The sequence below is a fragment of the Lepidochelys olivacea genome (assembly GCF_965140295.1).
Source record: "Lepidochelys olivacea isolate rLepOli2 genome assembly, chromosome: 8".
NCBI lineage: Eukaryota > Metazoa > Chordata > Testudines > Cheloniidae > Lepidochelys > Lepidochelys olivacea.
Window position 1 is genome coordinate 53618464 of NC_140418.1, and position 15455 is coordinate 53633918.

A 15455-nucleotide genomic window follows, 5' to 3' on the forward strand; every position below is an offset into this window, starting at 1 on the left:
AATTCAGTTTCATGTTCATTTAACCATAGATTATTCCATATCTCTCCCTAATGAACCCTAAGCCTGGATTGGTGCTTGATCTCCTGGGAGGAGAAGAGGAATGCTATTTGTACTGACATTCAGATATTTCAGGATTGTTTATTTTAGCAAAGAGGAGAAAAGACCAGGAATAACCCTTAGCTTCTCTCTTGGTGTGTCTGCCTGTCCCATGTGGGACTGGGAGAGGAATGCCTAATGGAATGACATGGATTTCAATCTGGAATGCTTTGCATAGACCCTTCCACACTTTTTTTTTTTCCTTCTAGATTCCGCTGAAATTGGGGGTGAATATTTCCCAGGTTCAAGGAGCCTTTTACACAAGAATCCATTTAATTAATTTATCTTATAACTCTTTATTGTTAATTAGGGCTGAACTCAACCTGGAGTTTTTTTATTCAACCCTGTCTCCTTCTCCTGGACTCCGGGCTGTTGAAAAATGGGATATGGATAATTCTTGGCTGTGAAAGCAAAACATCACTGGTGTCTTCCAGCCCCGTTGCTGATCTCACTGATTGGCCCAAAAAACGGACCTCCTGATTCTCCCCACCTTCCGCCTTGTGGTTCCGAGCCATGCTTCAGTGGTTGGTTGAGGTAGAAATGATCATCAGGTAGGATTCTCATTAAAAAACTTGGTGTAGACATGTGAGGGGTGGGAAGTGTGGGCCATTTGAATGGGATTATGCTTTTCTGATTTATGATGTGGCACTTAGCATGTGACTATACTGGCTCGATTTACAGAGGTGTCCAGTGCTGTGGATTTTTAGTGCCTTTGAAAACCAGGTCATGGGCACATTAAAAACCAATAGGTAACTGGACTGCAAAGAAATCCAGCCTGTAAAGAGAATTTAATGACATGAGAATTTTGGCAGCCATGCATGATCTCCTTCACACACAGGTTGCCCATCCCGACTCCCCCGTCCTGGAGAACTTCCTCCCGGCAGTGCCCTGATCAATAACTCAGCAGCCTGTCACAAATCCCAGTCAGAGGTGGCAGAGCGAGACTGGAGCATGTGCGGTGTATTGGTTCCTCTCTGCAGAGATGGGAGGTAGATGCGGTTTTGGAATATTACAATTGTTTGTTTTTTTGTCGACTACAGCTAAAGAGTAAGTTACAGGGTGCTGAACTCTTAACAACAGTGCTGACCTGAATTCTCAGGCACGTGGCTGTTTACAACTCTAATTATGCAAAATGGGCCAAGCCTTTCCCCAGTCTTTTGTGTGTGTGTGTGTGCGCGTGTGTGTGTGTTTGATATGCCTGGACATTTCTTTTTCTGTTTTGATTTAGCTCCACTCGCTATTTCTGCTTTGTTATTCCCCGTCTGCCCCCTCTGGTATATGTGTGAGTTCTTTTTCTGATTGTCAGAAATTTCTTTTCCACTGTGTGGGCAGGAGACAGATTTTAACTGTCTCTATTTTTCCCCCTTTAAAAAAAATCATTCTTTTATCCCCCCCCTTCCTTCTCATTCCTCTTTTTCATTCTCTCCTTCTCCCCCTCCTCTTCTTGTGTCTCTCCCTCCCCCCTTCTCTTCCCCCCTCCTCTGTCTTCTTTTCTCTTCATATTACAAATAATGTCTCTGGAATAGTATCATAACCTCTCCCAGCTTAAGTGCAGGAGCCATGCATTTAATACAAGGTAAGCTCTTGCTTTTGCTTGCTGTTTGTATGGCTGGTGTTTCTCAGTAGCTTTCTAAAAGTAGATAATGCTGTGTGGTTTTTTTTTGGCATCTTGCATTCCTACCTAGCACAGGGAACCTTAGACTGGAGCCAGACTCTGTCAAGTGCTGCTACCTGTTGGGGGGGAATTGCTGGTGTTCTGCTCTCCAACTACCCCACACCCTTTTAAAAACATATTTATATATATACTTAAAAAAAAATCCTCTCTGGAGAATGCGTGCCTCTTTGCTTTTATCTCAGGAAGAGATTTAGTCTCTGCTGAAAATTTTGCAAGGCTTTGTGTTATCTGTCCTTATGGCAGTGCTCTGGGCTCTGGGTCTGTATGTTGCTGCCTAATACAAACCATGCGACGGGAGCCTGGTCTAAAGCAAAGTACTGTGTTGTCACTTACAACTCTCCTCTCTGATGGATCTTCTGCACGCGACTGTGTCTGTGTGTGTTTTTGTGTATATTCTCTCTCCTCCCTCCCCACCAATGTCTCCACATTCCACTACAGGGGATTTACACTGCACTTAGGTGGCTTTGAAGTTGGAAGAGGAACTTCTTCACAGGAGAATTCTCTGCACCTTTGGGGCTTTGCTGTGCACAGGAAAAGCTCTGGCTCAAGAAAGTTTTTATTAAGGTAGCCTTTGTGCATCCTGAGGCTATTCAGTTACTTTAAGGTGGATCCTTTCGTTCCTTAAATGAGCTTTGACTAAGTGGGCAGAGGCTCAGGAGAAGGAGAGGGGCAAGATGCCATTCATTGGGACTGCAAGATGAAGGAGGCTGGAGATGGGGAAAGTGGTGAGCTCTGTGTTGTTGGATTTATCTTGCCTTGGCTTGTTTTTTTTAAGGCAATTTGAGGCTATTTCCATCAGAGCAATTCTGGTCGCTCCCCTTCCATGCAGGCAGAGTGTACTAGCTCCTTCTTTATGGGTGCCAAACTCCTCGGGTTTCATGTACAGGGCTCAGAGCAGAAGCCGCGTTGGTCTGTATCCGCAAAGAGAACAGGCGGACTTGTGGCACCTGAGCGACTAACCCATTTATGTGAGCATGAGCTTTCGTGCATCCGATGGAGCGAGCCGTCGCTCACGAAAGCTCATGCTCAAATAAATGGGTTAGTCTCTAAGGTGCCACAAGTCCTCCTTTTCTAGTTACATGTTTGTGGACCCCATTCATTGGGGCTGCAGAAATGAGGCTTCCATTCACCTCTCTCCATGCTTGGGCCAATGGCCATGCAAAGGAATCCTCATTGTTTATATGGTGGGGGTCTGCGAGGGTCTTTTGTGAGGCTGTTGGTCTTAATATGCTGAAGGCTTAGATTTGACCCATTGGTGCCTCTGGTCCAGTGGTGTTGGACCAGTGTTTATAGTGGGGGTGCTGAGAGTCATTGAACAAAACTGTAAAACCTGTTGTCTGTGATGGAAACCTCTTCAAGCCAGGGATTGCTGCCGCAGTGCCCCTAGTTCCAGCACTCCTGCTCTTGTCTCAAAGTGGGATTGTGCCATCCTACCCTTGCTCTTCTCTCTTGGCTGCCCTTTGGTGACTTGGGGTTGCGCCCTATTAGTGCAGCCCCCCAACTCCCTTTACTACTTTGGCTTGGCTGCTCCATAGGGTACAGCTCTGGCCCCTCCTGGTGCACAGCTCCTCTACTCCTCTGGCTTGGATGCACTTCAGTGAAGCAGCTCCAGACCCAATTGGCACACTGATTCTCTCTCTCCATTAGCTTGACTCTTCGTTAGTGATGCTGCTCTATATTCCACAGCTTCCTTGTTTCTCTAGCTTGGCCACTTGGCTCAGTTCCCTGCTAGTGTGTGGCTGTGTGTTCTTGTGACCCACGACTGCTGCTTCCATTTGTGTTCCCCTTCTCCCTATGGGGGGCCCTTGGAAACCTTGTTCCCCCTTCCAAAGGTGTTTTGAAAGCCTACTTGGGCCACAGCTGTCCAGGGTCATGTCCATTGCCCATCGGTTGGTTAGCCTGCTGGCCTTGCTCAAACAAGTCTTGGTTCTGTCCTTCTCCCCACACCTGAGGCCTCTGTAATGTACCGTATCTCCTTTCCTTTAGAAAGCTTGCCTCCCTGATTTCCCCCCTATAAAATGCATGTCTTTATGACATGTCACTTCCCTCGCTGCTCCACCTGCATGCCCTTGGAGCGATGACCCTGTAATCATCATACACATTGCTCCCTTGCCAAATGAGTTTGCATTTCTGTTTGGTCTGAGTGAGGCTGGGTCCTACTGCAGCTAACAAATGGAGCTCTGCCTGGGGCCATTCAAGACTCATTGGTTGCAGAGTGATGAATGATTGGCTCCAAGTTGTAGCACTGTGTTGTTTGTCTTGCTTCTGCAGCTCTCTTGGCTCTTGAGCATTATCCTGAGTGCGTGTCTGGCAAATGTTGTCCCCGCCTTAAAGTGCTGTGACCTGGCTCAACTGCAGCGTTCACTATAAGGAAGCCAATTCTTTCCTTTCTGAAAGACACTGAATGGACTCTTCTTGGCTTGCAGGAGTTGGATATTGTGGTTCGTAAGATCTTGGCCTATGTTACATTCCAAGATGCACCATGCCACCTGGGGCTGTGATTGCCTCCTAGTTCACAAGCTGGAGCAAGTTAGGAAGGAAGTGGATGACACTCTCTGAGCTGTAGGAAGTGGATGACACTCTCTGAGCTGGTACTGACTATTGTTCCAGCATGGGGTTAAAGAGGCATTGTGCTGCCAAAGGTGCTATCTGTTGGATGGGACATGAACTTGCAGCCTTGCCATCAGGAGTCATCTTTGGCAGGATCTGGAGCATTACGGCTCTTGAATCCTTGGAATACTGGCTGCCAGCTGAGTAATGATTCTCCTTAACAGAATCCATAGCTTCTTTTAGAGACATTCCCTTCCACTGCCGCCTCCTAGTATCCTTTGTGTAGAGTTGTGTGTATGGTAACACCCATTGTTTCATGTTCTCTGCGTATATAAATCTCCCCACTGTATTTTCCACTGAATGCAGCCGATGAAGTGGGCTGTAGCTCACAAAAGCTTATGCTCAAATAAATTTTTAGTCTCTAAGGTGCCACAAGTACTCCTTTTCTTTTTGCGGATACAGACTAACACGGCTGCTACTCTGAAACCTGTTGCAAAGTAGCTGCTCTGTGCCAGGGCAGCCTAGATCTGCTACCTGTCATCTTGCCCAAACCAGCTGTAGCTTCAGGCCAGCTACCTGCAGTCCTCCAGTTGTTCTCATAGTGCCTTCTGGCCACATGGATGCTGTGCAGGATGGCCTCCCTGGCAGCACTGCCCAGGAGATGAATACCCAAAGTTCCTTGGCCAGTTTGCTTATCCCCCAGCCAAAGGGAGAACTATGCGTTGCTTGCTGGAGGCCTCCAGAAGGAGTGGTCAGTAGGGTCTGTCCCAGGGAGTGTGATTGCCTCTGGTCTCTGCACCCTCTCCGCAGAGGAAGAGAGAGCTATGCCAGTTACCACCATCTCCAAGCTGGCCTCCTCCTGTTTTCATGTTGGGGGGTGTTGTACGTTCCCATGGCTCTTTACGTCCCGTACTGCTAGTGATTGACTCACTCTGATCACCCTGCTTCTGTCATTGGCGGGTTTCTTCTTCTTCTGCCCTGAGCATGCTCCACATTAAGGAATTGGACTCCAACCCTGGTGAAGGTCTGGGGTGCAGCACAGTCCAGCAATTTGGTTATAATGTGATTTGGGTCCTATCCCCACACACGAGACCAAACTGTATTATGTCCTGGCCAGGTGCTATTAAAAGCAAGAGCTGGAGCCTGCTATTGTGTGTAGTGTTGATGGGTCTCTGCTGCCTTGCTTCCTGTCTGTTGGCCCCCCTCTGCTCCCTGTGAAGGAAGGCACACATTAGGCATTGTGGATTGAACCCTGCACAGCAGAGACTGTGGGCAAGTGTCAGTTCTTATTCAACGTGAATAAAACTCTTCCATTGATTATGACTTTGTGGTCCCTCTTCTCTCCTGCTCCCCCCGAGTGGTTGAGTCAATGCAGCCCACCCACTGAATCCAGTACAGTGAGTCACAGGCTTTTCATACACTGGTGTGAATCACTCACTCACAGCAACAATGATGACTATAGTGACAGCTGAAAAGATAAAACAATTAATGACCCCCGCCGCCCCCCCAACGAACCAAGCTCTTTGGCTCAGGCCAGGTGCCTGGAGCCAAAGTTCCCCTCACTTTTCTGTCCCCATGAACTACATCCATAGATTGAACCAAGGCACCTTCTGATCTGTATCCAGGGGCTTTACCAGCAAGGACCCACTGCTTAATGTCTAGGAGGATCCAGCAGTTTAGCCTTAAGGCTATTGGCTATGGGCTGAGGGGACATCCACCAGCTAGGGTGTGGGGCCTCCACCAGCAGGGGATGGAACCCCTGACCCACTGACTGCAGTCGTGTGTGTGTGTGTGTGTGTGTGTGTGAGAGAGAGAGAGAGAGAGGAACAGACTTGGAACCTCTGGCCCACGGGCTGTGGTCGTGGTGGTGTGTGCGTGTTTATGTGCGCAGAGAAGCCCTTGCCCATGGACTGCAGTCAGGGACGTGTGTGCATATGTGAGAGACTTGGAACCCCTGGCCCACGGGGTGTGTGTGTGTGTGTGCGTGTGCGTGCATGTGTGGAGGGATTGGAACCCCTGACCCATGGGTTTTGTGTGTGTGTGTGTGTGTGTATATACAGGCGCCTTGGAACGCCTGGCCCACGGGCTGTGGTTGTGTGTTGTGTGTGTGTGTGTGGGGTGCTTGGAACGCCTCGCTGTGGACACGTGTGAGAGTGTGTGTGTGTGTGTGAGCAGAGGGCTTGGAAACCCTGGCCAATGAGCTGCCGTCAGGGGGGTGTGTGCGCGTGTGGGGCGGAGTTTGGAATCCCTGCCCAGGGGCTGTGGTTGGGGTGGGGTGTTTATGGGGGTAGCTTGGAACCCCTGGCCCACGGGCTGCGGTTGGGGGCATGTGCAGGGTGGGGGCGGGGCTTGGAACAACTGATCTGCGGCCTGGGTGCAGGTGGGAAGGGAGCTGGTTTGGAGGCCTGGCTCCACTGACTGTGGTGGGGAGAGTAGGGGAGAGGCATCTCCATGGGTAGCTTTGCCAGTGTCCCTTCCGATTCACTCCTGCTGCAAATACAGAGAGAAACCAGACTCAGTCTGCAGATCTGGTGACTTTCCCCCAGCCCTTCCTGCCCACCACAGGCCCCTTGAGTGCACAAGAAACATCTTAACCCCAGCGTGAGGGGCTGACAGGAGCCAGAGCCTTCAGAATGCTCTTTCTGCTCTTCTCCCTCATGCTGCTGGTGTGACAGATGGCAGCAGTCGTCTGCTCAGCAGGTGGCCAGGATACTTGGTTTGCTTCTCTGCGGAAGGCCTGGGCTGTGGCTGTGGCTGGCCCCCTGGAACCGGAGATACTGTTTTAACAATGGGAAGATGCTTGTTAATTACCTTCCTCAGCCCCCCTCCCACTCCATTCCTACTGCGCTTCTGAGAGAGAAACTCTGAATCATTGCAGAGATGGAGGGGTGCAGGCTTGGAGGGATGTTTCTAGCACCCTCCCTTCCCCCGTTTCCCTGCCAGGCTGAGTGTTAGAAACGGGGCTGGCGGCTGTTCCAGGTAGCGCTGTTTCTCGATGCTGGAGGGATCTTTCTGCTGGGAAGAGGATTCACTCTGGTAATTAGTGCAGCAGCCACGTGGCTCTGGTTTCCAGGGTCCATGATCTCATCCAAGTTGGATGGAGCTGCATTGCACAAGTTGTGGATTACTGGAAGTGTGTTTAATCTGCAAGAGTGAAGTTAGTGTCCTACATGCCATTAGGGTCCTAGCCCCCTGCCTCCAGCCCTTTCCTCTCTTTTGGCCAAACCCTACATCCCTGGCACATTTATTTCTGTTGTGCTCGTTGCTCTTGCTGCAACCCCTCCCCTCTGTCATTTCTGGCTTGGCTCCTCACCATCATGTCCCTCCTTCTTCCTTATTCCCTGCGGCTGAAATGAAGTGCTGGAGTATTTCAGAGATGTCAAAACATACCATTAGTTGCAGCTGTGAGGCCTTCTGCCCAGGGAGCAACCGCTGAGCTCCATGGCAGGCTGAGAAATGAGCACAGTTTGCAGGAGCAGTACATTTAGGGTGGGGGGAGAAGGGACTGTCGGAGGCCAGATTCTGGCTTTGGGATCTCCATGCCCTCTACTCTCTTCACCTGCTTCCCTCTGGTTCACGATTACTCTGGTGCAGATTAAGGCTGTCTTTCCCCCCCTTTATGCTGAGATGCTGGCTGACCAGACAGGTGCCTCCTCGGCTAAGCTGCCCCTGATTAAGTTAGTGAAAGAATATAACTTCCCCAAAGGCGGAGAGGAGTGTAACTTGTGTCCATGCAGCAGGATGCTGAGGATGGGAGCCAGGTTGAAAGCTTGCTGGGAGATAGCCCATGGCTACAGCCTGAGATTATTTCCTGAAGCAGGTTTGAAGGCCGATTCTTAGGACCAGATGATAAGAACATGTGTTGTCTGGTGCCAGCTTGTGTGGGAAGAAGGGCACGCCTTCTAAAAGTTCTCAGGAATCGTTCAGTTGTTCCAGGATATGGCCCATGGTGTTGGGTAGGTGGGGATTGACTCAGCATCTAACTCTCTGAGTCAGCGTTGAGCCGGTGCCCCGGCATAGTGCCAGGGGCCACTGAGGCTAGAGCTGCCCTCTTTCAGATGAGACCTAGAACCAAAGTCCTGATTGTGAGTGGTCATTAAATCTGACATGACACTTTAACCAAGCGCAGGAAGAGTGTTACCTTTGGTGCTGTTGCTGGGTTACTGCAGTCCGCCTCTGAAAGCAGTCTAAATTGAATACTGTATTTTTTTCAAAATATCATCTAAACAAATATGCCCAATGCTGAGTCCTGACTAGACCACTCCCTGTCCAAAACAGGACCAAGGAGTCCTGAGCTTCAGCCGTCTATTGCTGTCTAGTAAATAGAGGCACATGGAATTTTTTTTTTTAAATGAGCATACCTTAGAAATTCCCCTTAAAACACACACACAAAATATTCAGGAAAAGGATGTCATTAAGGCTGTGGAGTCCAAGTGCTCCGAAGTTAGGCTTGGTCAGAATTAAGGTAGCCTGTGTAACTTTAATTCTGCCCCCCGATAAGGCTGGTTTCCCTTTCTCCTAACTTGGCAAGGTGGCAAGAAAACTCAAGATTGTCTAAATCCTTTGAAGGGCTTGGGCTTAATCTCTTCTCAGAGGTCACAGAGGATTGGTGCCTATAAATAAGTCTGAAACCAGCCAGAAGGGGTTCCTTAAAGTGCTGAGATGTAGGCAGCACTGGGCAGATAATGAGACTTCTCCCTCTCAGATGAGTGCACAGGGAAAGCTAATTAAGCCAAGGCTAATATTTCTAAGGAAGTCTTTTGGTTCAGCAAAATATTTTGTGTTGCCCTGTGTCCCCTCTTCTCGGTGTTGTCACTACACTGCAGGGAAAAAGAGAGCTCATTGTCACCAATGCTGTCTGCATGCTTTTATTATCCAGGGATAGCTGAGACATTGTGTGAGCTTCCTCACAGCAGTGTCCTGGCAGTGCCAATGGGTTGCTAGCAGCTTGTGCTTCATCACTGTAGTCCCCTGGTGGTGACAGCAGTGCCGGGTTTACAGTGGCTCCATGGAGCCGGGCCCATACTCAGAAGGGGCCCCGGCCTGCTCCGCTTGTACTGTACCCCGAGATCCTACTGGCTTCCCCCACCCACCACTTGCTCCTCTCAGCCTGCCTGCTGGCTGGCTGAGAACTCCTCTTCACCCCCTGGCCCCACCCTGTGCTCCTCTCAGCCCCCGGCCGGACTCCAGTGCACCTCCGGCTCCAGGCAGTCTCTGCTTCCCGCCACCTGTGGGGCCCCACCTGTCTCCCCGGAGCTGAGCTGCCTCGGACTGGTGCAGAAGCCTGGTCTGTCTCAGCGAGTGTGTGTGTGTGAGGAGGGGGGTGCAGGGGGGAGGGAATAGTGTGGAGGGCTTGGCTGGGCCCTTCCAGGCAAGTGCGTCTTGAGGGACCCCAGCCGGGGCAGGTCCTGGCCTGGCTGATCGTGCCACTCCTGAGGGGACGGAGCGATTCCTGGCCCTGGGACCAGCCCCGGCTGCGCTGCCGGCTTAGTCCGGCAGACACAGTCGCCTCCCAGCATGGCTGGTGAGTACGGCCGGGAGGCAGGGCTTGCAGGAGTGGGTCTGTGGGGAGTATGGGGGTGTGCTGGGCTGTGAAGGGGCGGGGAGGATCTCTGTATGTTGGGGAACTAGGGAGGGCGGGTTCTGTGGGGGGTGCTGGGCAGTTGTGGTGGGGCTGTGAGCAGAGGCGTGCAGGGCAGGGGTGGTGTCGTGCAGGGCGCTGTGCATTTGTGGGTGGGTCTGGGGGGGTGCTGGGCATAGTGGGTCCAGGGGGCCTCTGGCCATAGGGAGTCGGGGGGTGTTGGGTGTGTGTGTGTGGGGGGGGGGGAGCTGTGTGGTGTGGCATAAGTCCACTCCCGAGGGAAGGGGCATGCTGGCAGCACAGGGCCGGGTGGGCCACTGTGTGTCTGACAACTGCCGGTTTGTAAATAGTGCCCTCGCATTGGGTGGAGCAGGACCACCCCTGCCATGCCATGCCATGCCCCATTGCCTCTGGCTGGCCCCTCGCTCCGGGGACTGACCTCCCTGCGCCATGCTCCATTGCCTCCATGGGGGCCCACAAAATATGTTTGGCGCCGGGCCCACAAAAGGTTAATCCAGTCCTGGGTGCCAGTTGAAATCTCCAGCACTTTGAGTAGTCTCCCTGCATCGTGTCTGGAACAAAGCTCCCTATTAATGCCAGTGCAACCTTCCTTACCAGGGTGCCTGGTCAGATAGCTTTGTGAAACTGATAAACGTGTGAGGCAACGGAAAGAGACTAATGGTGACGGCTCCAGATTTCATTTGTGAAGGATAATCAACTAAATCCTAGCCAGCGGAGCACTCAGTTACATTGCAGCAGGCCCTGTCACCCAGTGATCTGCAAGCAGCCCTGGGAAATTTGCATGTCTGGGGGTTCAGGGATGGCCCATTCCCAATAAGGAAAGAAACAGCAGGCTGGCTGCTCCCTTGTAGCCGAAAGTTGAGAAGGAAATATGAGCTGTGGCAGTTAAAGCAAGTGTGTTCGCTACCCTGGGTCTGTGACCTTGTAACAGCTGGGCCTGGTGCCCTGTGTGAGGTGAAAGTGACATGAGCATGGGTTAACTGAGAGATGCCCCTCCATGTGATAATATGGAGGTGTTGGTCACAACTCCAGAGTTAAGAATGAGTTCTGTTTTGCATTCAAATCAGGGATTCAATCTCTTTGTTATGCATGAAAACTACAGTGTTGCCTCAAATTTACAGTGCTTGCCCTTTGAGTCCAGAATGAATTTTGTGGTAAATCCTGCAATTAGTTTGAGTTAAAATTAATGGATTTCGATCCCTGAAGAAATTTAACATTTGCCAGTCTTTTCTTTATCCAGAATGATCTTAACAAGGGACGAATGCAGACCCTTCACTTTCCATATAGTTAGAGTTAATTGAAATCTTGTGCACAGACTATATTTGAAGAAATTTAGGTTGTAATTAAGTGAAGTTATTAATGATTGTTGGATCTAATTGCTATGATTAATAGGCTACAGACAAGCTCAGCTCAGCAATTCAGATAGTTCTTAAGTGGGGGCATTGTGAAATCAGAGATAACGCAACCATCATTACTCTTCCTCTACAACTATGTTGCATGACTGATTCCGTTGGTTGTAGTGACTCATTGGTGGGAGGGAGATTGGACACATGTCCAGAATTCTCATTGGTCGACTGCTTGGCCCAGCTGTCCATGCTCTTTACAGGTTGTATGGCTGCATGCTAGTCTGGGGATCAGTGCATGAGAGACTTGCCATACCACTGCTGGTTTAGCTCCCCTGTACATCAAGGGAGCACTCTTTGAGGGACTGAGGCAGGGGCACATAAGGAACCCTCACAGCACAGAAAGATTGGGACTCAGGGAGTGGGCCGCCCCCCCCACACCTCCCTTCACATTTTGCCTGTTTCATTAATACAGCCCTCTCAGCCAATCAGTCAGCTGCAAAGGCGGGGCCAGATTCACCAGTTGCTTGGGCTGCTTTGGACTGCTCAGGTGTCAGTGATGAATCTGGCCTTAAAAGTTAAAAGTTGATTGAAAGTTAATGTTATAAGTCTTCATTAGAAGTATCAGATAGCAGTTTTCACTCTAGGTTTCTTCTTCAGTGTTCATGTCTGCAACGTTTAATAACTTTAATAAACGAGGAAATCCCAAGGGAAAAAACCATGCACAGAAGCCACAAATTCTAAAATGTCTTAATCACAATTGTATTGTGAGTCCCTGGCACAGCTACAGGACAGCGGGAGGGTTATCTGGGTGCCTTCATTGTGCATTTCTTATATGAACGTGCTTGGATTTCTTTTAAGTGTAACCTGAACTCTGAATTTCTGGATTTTTTTCCCTAATGTTCGGTTTGGGGATAATTTCAACTTCCCTGTGATGGTTTTTACTCTTAAGTTACTGTATGGACTCTCAACCTTGCCTCCATCTTAATGGATCATGTTAGCTTGGATGTGAATATTATTTGTATTGGACAGACTCGGCTGCTTTGGAAAGGAGGACATGGAACCTTATGGCCTATGGCACCTGTTACCCCTGCCTGAGCTGGCATTTAGTGGAGCATGAGGGCAGTTGCTAGCTCTAGATGGTTGCCCTCTGCTGGAGGTTAAGAATATGGGAATTGCTGTGCAAATGGTAAATTGTCTCTGTACTAGATGCTTCAGAGAAAGCTGTAAAATCCTCCGCATGGGCCATTGTGCAATAACACGTTCCTGGGGGAAATTCCCTCCTTACCCCAAGCGGGTAGAGGTTAGTGTAAAAAGAGCTGCGTCTGTAGCTTCTCCTATCTCAGCTTCTACCATACTCAACAGTTCAGACAGGTGTAGGAAATCCTCTGCCATAGCCCAGGCACCTGGCCTCTTTCCCTCACTGCAGGGCTCATCTCTGTCTCTCTCCTCCTCTTGCTCAGCCATTCACTCTCCATTTCTCTTGAGCTTCATTGTGCTCCACCCTTGGGTAAGCCCATATTTGGCTCTGTTGAGGAATATCTTCTCTTAGCTTTCTCTGACTTTGTCTTTCCTGGTACTTCCCTGGCCCTCATCATCATGGTATCCGAGTGCTTCCCATGAGCTAAACGAGGACATTTGCAGCCCTGCCCCCACTTCACTGCCACCGCTCCTCTCTCTCTCTCTTCTGTTTGTCCAGTTTGGGATCAAATCCTGCCCCCAGTTACCATCTCACAATCTTGCTGATGTCAGCGATCCTTTGCATCTGCGTTTCCTCTGAGCCCTCTTTTTCTCTTGTCTCTTTCCTATTACCTACCTTTTTGCCCTCTCCCCCTCTTTCCACCCCCAAGGTCTTGCTTCACCTCTCCTCATGGGGGTTTATATTTGCCATGTAAAGGTAACTGCACCAGCTGGGACAGATACCCCCACCCACCCACCCACCAACCACTGTGACTTCTAGTTTATATACCAAGGTGCTATTGTCCCTAATTTTCATGATCCTGCCAACCACCCCCCTCCCACCGCAACCCGTTTTTAAACCTGGTTGCACTGTGCATGTATCTTTCCCAACTTCTGAGGCTGCCTGTTTCGCGTGTAACTCAGAGTTCATTCACTGGCTTGTCGTCACTTGTGTATAGTCTATATTTTCCTTGCCATGTGATTTTTTTTTTCTCTTTAGATCTGTGGATTTTCCCACCATCTGCTTCCCCACAGAATCATAGAAATGTAGGGCTGGAAAGGACCGTAAGAGTTTATCTAGTCCAGCCCTCTGCGCTGAGGCAGGACCAAGTAAACCTAGACCATCCCTGACAGGGGTTTGTACAACTTCCTCTTAAAAACCGCCAACGATGGGGATTCCACAACCTCCCTTGGAAACCTAGTTCAGAGCTTAACCACCCTTCTAGTTAGCAAGGTTTTCCTAATATGTAACCTAAACCTCCCTTGCTGCAGATGAAACCCATTATTTCTTGTCCTACCTTCAGTGGACATGGAGAACAATTGTTCACTGTCCTCTTTATAGCAGCACTTAACAAATTTGAAGATTGTTATCAGGTTCCCCTCCTCAGTCATCTTTTCTTAAGACTAAACATGCCAGTTTTTTTAAACCTTTCCTCATAGGTCATGTTTTCTAAACCTTTTATCATTTTTGTTGCTCTCCTCTGGACTCTCTTCAATTTGCCATGTCTTTCTTAAAGTGTGGTGCCTAGAACTGGACACAGTACTCCAGCTGAGGCCACACCAGTGCTGACAAGAGCAGGACAATTACCTCCTTTGCCTTACATATGACACTCCTGTTAATACACCCCAGAATATTAACCTTTTTTGCAACTGCACCACATTGATGACTTATATTCAATTTGTGATCCACTATAAACCCCACATCCTTTTCAGCAGCACTAAAATCCTAGCCAGTTCTTCCCCATTTTGTAGTTGTGCATTTGATTTTTTTCCTTCTTAAATGAAGTACTTTGCTCTTGTCTGTATTGAATTTCATCTTGTTCATTTTATACTAATTCTCCAGTTTGTCAAGGTCATTTTGAATTCTAATCCTGTCCTCCAAAGTGCTTGTAACCCCTCCCAGCTGGGTGTCATCTGCAAATTTTATAAAAATGTTCTCCACTCCATTATCCAAGTCATTAATGAAAATATAGAATAGTACCAGATCCAGGACTGACCCCTGGGAACTGCACTAGATACATCCTGCCAGTCTGACAGCAAACCATTGATGATTACCTTTTGAGTACAGTTTTTCAACCAGTTGTGCACCCATTTTATAGTAATTTCATCAAGACCACATTTCCCTAGTTTGTTTATGAGAATAACATGTGGGACACTGTCAAAAGCCTTTCTAAAATTGAGATGTATCACATCTGCTGCTCCCCCCCCCCCATCCATCCATTAGGTCAATAACCCTGTCAAAGAAGGAAATTAGGTTGGTTTGGCAAGATTTGTTTGGGACAGGTCCATGCTGGTTATTCCTTAGAACCCTAGTGTCCTCCAGGACTTCACAAACTGATTGTTTAATAATTTGTTCCAGTGTCTCTCCAGGTATCAAAGTTAGGCTGACTGGTCTGTAATTCATGTTCAGCTAAAATGACTAAGCTGTCCCCACCAACCATCTGTGCTCTGCTCTGCAGCTACAGCCCAGATCTAATTAGCCAAGACTGTAAGTCATGTAAGGTTAAAAGCCACCCAATTCCCCCATGGTGGGAAGGCTTTCTTTGTCAGCGCTCTGAGTCCCACCACTCCACCCCACCACTTTATACCCCATTGTCGTTTTGCTCCCACCAAGCACTCTAGTAGCCCAGGATTGGATACTATCATCAGGGCAAACTTGCCAATGCCACGCCTCAGCCAGCTTAAGGAATTGCTGCTCGTGGCACATTCCCCCGCTCAGCAGAGCACCCTGGCTGCACAAGGGGTTTGGGTTGGATAACAAGCCTGGCTCTTCTAATGGCGGTAATCTGCACTGCCCTGTCGGTCACCAAGTGCTGAGAGTTATATTTGAAGGCCATTGTCAGGTGGCCTAAGGGCTGCTGGCACTTCCAGGATGCACGCGTGTGTTTGAATGAATCCAACCATCTGCTCTGCCTCCAAGACGGAAAAGACTGTCGGTAACATTTGTTTCCCAATGTCACCTGCTGCTCAGTGCGGTGGGCCCTGTGGTACTCAGCCCGGCTCTGTCACC